A 6,000-nucleotide genomic window follows, 5' to 3' on the forward strand; every position below is an offset into this window, starting at 1 on the left:
TAGCGGTTGAGGATGTTGTCCTAGAATGGATAGTTGCTGAGAAGGATCCCATGGAGGATCCTGACAAGAATGAATAAAGGACCACTGATGAATTGATGACCATGGTTAGGTCGACTACCAGAGGTAGGATTGGTCGGTCACTACCGGAGGTTCGTTCAAGTTGTAAAGATAGTAGCCCCTTTAACACGGCTTACTCATAAGACTGAGAAGTTCGAATAGGCAGAGAAATGCGAGAACAGCTTTTAAGAACTGAAGCAGAGGTTGGTGATGGCCCTTATGCTGGCATTGCCGGATGGAAAAGGAGATTTTGTGAAGTGTAGTGACGCTTCGCACAAGGGCTTAGGGTACGTGCTTATGCAGCACGGTAAGGTAATCGCGTACATGTCAAGACAATTAAGGTAATATAAAATTCGATATCCCCGCCCATGAGCTTAGGCTCGTGGCAATAGTTTTACCCTAAAGATTGGAGGCACTACTTGTATGGAGAGAAGTGCAAGATTTACACAAACCTTAGGAGCTCTAGTACCTTTTTACGTAGAAGGAGCTCAACATACGCCAGAGGAGGCGGTTAGAGCTAATCAAGAATTATGATTGGGAGATTCTTTATCATTCGGGGAAAGCCAATGTGGTGGCTGATGCCCTTAGTAAAAAGGAGAGACTCAAGATGATAATGACTTTGGGAGGGTTGATAAGAGATTTTGAAAAAAAAAATGGAAATAGATATGAAGGTAACCGGAGCCGGTACCGAAAAGTTGTTTGAGATTGCAATACAGCCCGAATTATTGGAAAGGAACATATTGTGCCAGAAAAAGTGATGAATGAAGGCAGAGAGCCAACAATTAGTTAAAAGATTAATATCGAGAAAGATGATAAGGGAATAATGAGGTATTCCTATAGAATTTGGGTTCCGAAAGTTCAAGAGCGTAAAGATGAAATCTTAGATGAAAGCTAGTTTGAGGAATAAGAGTTAGAGCAAACCCTGAACGTGATAGTCAGGGAGGTTGCCACCAAGACAAAAGGAACCCATAACATAATGGAATGGAAAATGAGGATTTTAAATTAAAAGATGACCCCAATTATGGGGAGTAGGATGAAACATTTCATACTAAGGAAACAGAAAGTCGAGTAAGGAAAGGAGACCCGAGATGGTACTCCTATACGACAATTTATGGACCAGTCTAGACAGAACTTAGACCATTATCCCCAACCACCACCTTGAGGAAACAATGTGGTGTGAAATTCTTTCAGGACCTCTAAGTCGCTAAGCTCTCAGAGTTTCAAGGAACAAGCTGACCCAGTCGAGGCAAGAGCCTGGCTAAAGGAAATATAGGAATCATTTGAGATTCTAAATGATTGACGAATCACAAAAGACTATTTTTATCACTTACCCTCCTAAGAGAGAGACCACCCGCTGGTGAAAGGCCAAGGAAGGCATGAAGCGAGAGATTATAATAAACTGATTAAAGTTCAATCAATTGTTTCGAGAAAGTAATTCCCAAGGTTATGGAGATAGCGTAAAAGCTTTAGAGCCAGAACAAAGGCAGACGAGTATGATGAATTAGGAATCTAAGTTGTAAAAGTTATCAAGATTCATTTTGAGGACACGAATCCGGAATGACGGGATGTTTGAAATCAATGCTTATGTTGTGATTGGTTCGTGAAATAATGATAAGAGAAAGGAAAATAAAAAGAAACTGAAGTGGAAAGGAATATAAAGGCAATAGAGTTTGAGAAATGATAAGGGAGTTGGGTATGAGGAAACCCTAAAGACTCGTAGCAATAGAAATAGGAAAGTATGTAATCATTGGTATGAGGGTGATTCACCATGAGTTAAAGTTGATGGTTGAAGGCATACGAGTTATGTACATTTTATCCCCTGTAAGTTGGGAGGATTGAGGAAACCTTGAGATAATTCGAAGGATAAATAATGAAACGCGGATAGACTGAGGAGACAAGAAAGTAAGAAATTAAGAAAATTGGATGAAGGAAGTAACCTTCAAGAATGTGAAGTGTAAGACCGGTGGCATGATACCCAGAAAGGGAGACGCCAGGTATGAAAGATATCCCAACATTGAGGTGACTGTTGAGATAAACAACAAAAGTAAATAAGGAATTATTAAGAAGAAGTTCACGTTAAACACGACCAATATCTTCCAGAACATCCTTGTTATCGTTACCAAATTAGGCAAGACAAGCGGATAACCGTTGTTATCTTTTGGAGGCCATATGGATTGACCTCAATTTGAATAAGGATGCTATTATGAAGTTAGGTATAGACTATCGAGGTGGGAATGATGAATATGATAATCTATCAAGGAAATACGACTTGATTTATTCGTGGAAGGATGCAGGTACCTTTTAAAGGTGGAATTAAGGATAGAACATTGGTAACTTAAAATGAATCATAGGGGTCTGCATAAAGGTTGGCATGTCACCCTTAATAGGGACAGTATGAGTTTTGACAGTATGATTGGGAAAGGGTTAAGGTAACAACAACCTTTAAGAATCAGTGGAGAAATTTTGCAGAAGTATATAGACAATGGTTCTACTATTAGTAAATGGTATTGTGATATGCCCTATATCTAGGGAATACAAGAGGAACGATTGAATGATAACCCTAGAGGTTTTACAAGGAGAAAGGTAATATTCAAAATTTTCAAGAATAGAAATTTTGATAAAGGAAATATGACGTAATTATATTGATGCCAAGTGAGGCACGTGTTAAACCACGAGAAGGTATGGATCGAACCAGTAATGGTCGAAATTATTCAGGGTAATTAGGACTTAAGATAAAAGATGTTCTAATTATGATTGAGAGTCAGTCATGACAGTGATTAACCTTTAAAGACTGAGGCAATAACTTATGGAAAAATGGTGATTTTTTTTTTACTCATCAGATTTTAAGGAAAACATTTTCACATAAGCTGTGATTGAAATAAGGTAGAAAATTTATTTGGAGATGGTTAAAGTGACATTGACTGTAAGGAAATTTTACTATCAGGAAAGGCCAAAGAGGTGGTCGACACTTTAAAGGTAAGAGGATAATTATAGGCGCTTGTGCGAAAGGAATACAGTGATGATGGTTAAAGCTATGAAGGTTGTATTATGGTTTGGAAGATTGACATTCCTTCTGATGACTGTGCAATACCCAACCGTAATAGTAGTTGGTAAAAGTTTAATTCGTGCAATCGCCATGAACGGGCTATCTATCTTAGGAGGTCCTATCTTGGGATAAGCCAGGACCATGTTTCCAAAAGGACTAGACGAACCTTTGAGTTAAGTCTTCTATTTAAGGCATATGATTAAAAATAGTATTAACCTGCTATCGTTGCTTTGATTGAAACTCTTCTGCACTTTTATCTGCTTCATGTCATGTATGTATGTCAGGATCAGGAGTGTTCTTCATGAATCAGGAATGGTGATTATGTTACCTCCTTAGAATGATTTGATACGACATGTATAGACTCCGTATGGTTAGATATTAAGATTTTATGGAAAAGTGAATGACGACAGTAGGTCAGTGGTGGACCATAGTAAGGCAGCAATGATTCTGCGAGTAGTGAGCTGATTACAACCATGAGAGTTGTATTGGAATGGGTGTTGAGATTGAGTACCACTAATCGGGTCGTGGTAGTGTATAAGTTATCATGGATAGACTAATTAAGTAGAGTATCTACCTAGTGAATAATTATTCTTTCTTATCAATAGAGAGTCGTATTATTATACGAGGAAGGTTGCGGTGCGAGCATAGAATCCTAGTAACGGTGATGTATAGAATGAGATCCCAGATTCGATTTTCGATGTCCAGGGAGTTTCAAAGGTGATTATGTATAAGCTCAAGGAAGAGTGTGGGTCCATAGAATGATGGACGGGATAGCGAAAATATTTAGGCATGGGAAATACGAGGCTATAATGCTTGATGCTAATATAAATACGTATATGTATTGTTCTCCTATGACAAACCTCTATAGTTCAGAGGTAGGTTCCAAGCCAGATATTTTGTGGCAGTATATTTTTTTCATATATACAATTTTCTTCAGTTCGTTCTTTTCTCTTCTTTTCATTTCATGTAAGCTGAGAAGAACAACCCTTCCAAAAGGGGAGGTATTGCCGAATGACTATCTATCTGTGTGATAGAAGCCGAGTAGGATACCAGCTATTGTTTAATTGCTTGTCAAGTACTAAAGGCTGGCCACCTTCTGTACTAACTATGCGATATAACAAGTGTTCATGATCATAGTGATCTCTCAACAAATTCCTTTACTTCTATTTGATTGATCAAATTTTGGAAAATAGAAACAACTGAAAAAGGAGTAATAAAGTGGTGGTAGTATGCGGAATGGGAACACATTCGTGATACTAAGGTTGACGTGGTTATTAAAAGGTTATAGAACGCTAACGAGCAAAAGTATAACCAGTATAATATTAGGAACGGAAGGTGATAGCGATTACGAACTGGAAAAGAATGGGTATTGAGAAGCAAAAGTTCTAATGATTAGAAGCTATGATGAGAGTCTGTGTAATAGACTTGAAAGAATTTGGAATGATCACTTAATGCGGATTGAGTTATCTTACGACAATAGATCATATGTCATTATCGAGATATCGCCTTATGAGATCCTTGAGGGAAGACAATGTCGATCTCCCTTATGTTAGGATGAAGTTGTAGAGCGCAAGATGCTCGGACCCGCAGTAGTCCAAAGGACCAAGGATATGATAGATCTAATCAGAGGACGGCTGGTAGTAGCCCAAGATGGACATGATAAGTATGTTGATTTGACACGAAAGGATAAAGAGTATGAAATAGGGGACCTACTAATGATATAGGTATCCCTTGGAAAGGATTGATGAGGTTCGGAAAGAAAGGAAAGCTAAGTCTACAATTGTTGGACCCTTGGATATATTAAGACGTTTGGGAAGTTAGCATATGAGCTAGCCCTAACCCCGAACATGTAGCAGGTCGTAACGTGTTTCACGTATCAATGTTAAGGAAGTGTAATTCAGATGCCAGATAAATAGAGGCATATGAGCGCATAGATATGCAACCCGACGTAACCTATATGGAGCAACCAGGAAGGGTTATAGAGTGAAAAGGAACAAGTGCTTAGGAGAAGGATTATCAAACTAGGCAGAGTTGGTGGTAGGACCACAATGGGGAAAAATTGACTAGAGAGTTAGAAGGCACAATGCTAGAAAAACATCCCCAACTGTTTTCTATCTGATTCCGGGACGGAATCCTTTTAAGGAGGGGAGACTGTAATAACCCCAATTTTTGGAAATTTTTGAAACCCTTATGAATAGTGTTTTTGCTGAATGAGAAAAATTTTCATGCCACGCTATGTAGGGGTTCTGTTATTGATCTTATAGGATATTATTAGTACTCTATGTGGTATATAAGTGTATGTAAAGATCGTCAGAATCCAATTCCGAACACTTTGATTTTTCCCGGAAATCCACAAGATACGGAGAGAATTGAGTATAAGGTAACAGGATAAAAAGGATTTAAATTAAAGGATTATAAGAGAGGATCATAGAAGGAATACAATATATTGAGAAAGGTTAAGGGAACCTAAGTAATAAGATCCCGGGTATGATCCCTCAAACGATAAACGAGAACGAAAGATAAGCGAACCGTAAAACAAATAAGTGACCAAGAGACAAGCTTGTACAAGAAGCCAGGGACTGTGACATCATCAAACCACAAGGTGTGGACAAGTGGGAGCATTATGACATGTGCAAGGTGACACAAGCATGACATGGGAAGGAAGGAGGTGTGGTGGCTTTTTAACCACACAAATTCAAGGGCAACAAGGTAATTAACTAAATCAAACACAAAAACAAGCCAACCAAGCCAAGCAAAATCATTTTCATCAAAATCAAAAAGAAACCAAGGCATGGTTCATCATGCTCTCGGCTTTTTACTATTGCAAATGGGCAAGAATTCAAAAACTCAAGATCCAAGCCTCCTAATTGGTGAGTTAATTCCCTAATCATCTTCAT

Source organism: Apium graveolens, chromosome 10 (genome assembly GCF_009905375.1).
Source record: "Apium graveolens cultivar Ventura chromosome 10, ASM990537v1, whole genome shotgun sequence".
NCBI lineage: Eukaryota > Viridiplantae > Streptophyta > Magnoliopsida > Apiales > Apiaceae > Apium > Apium graveolens.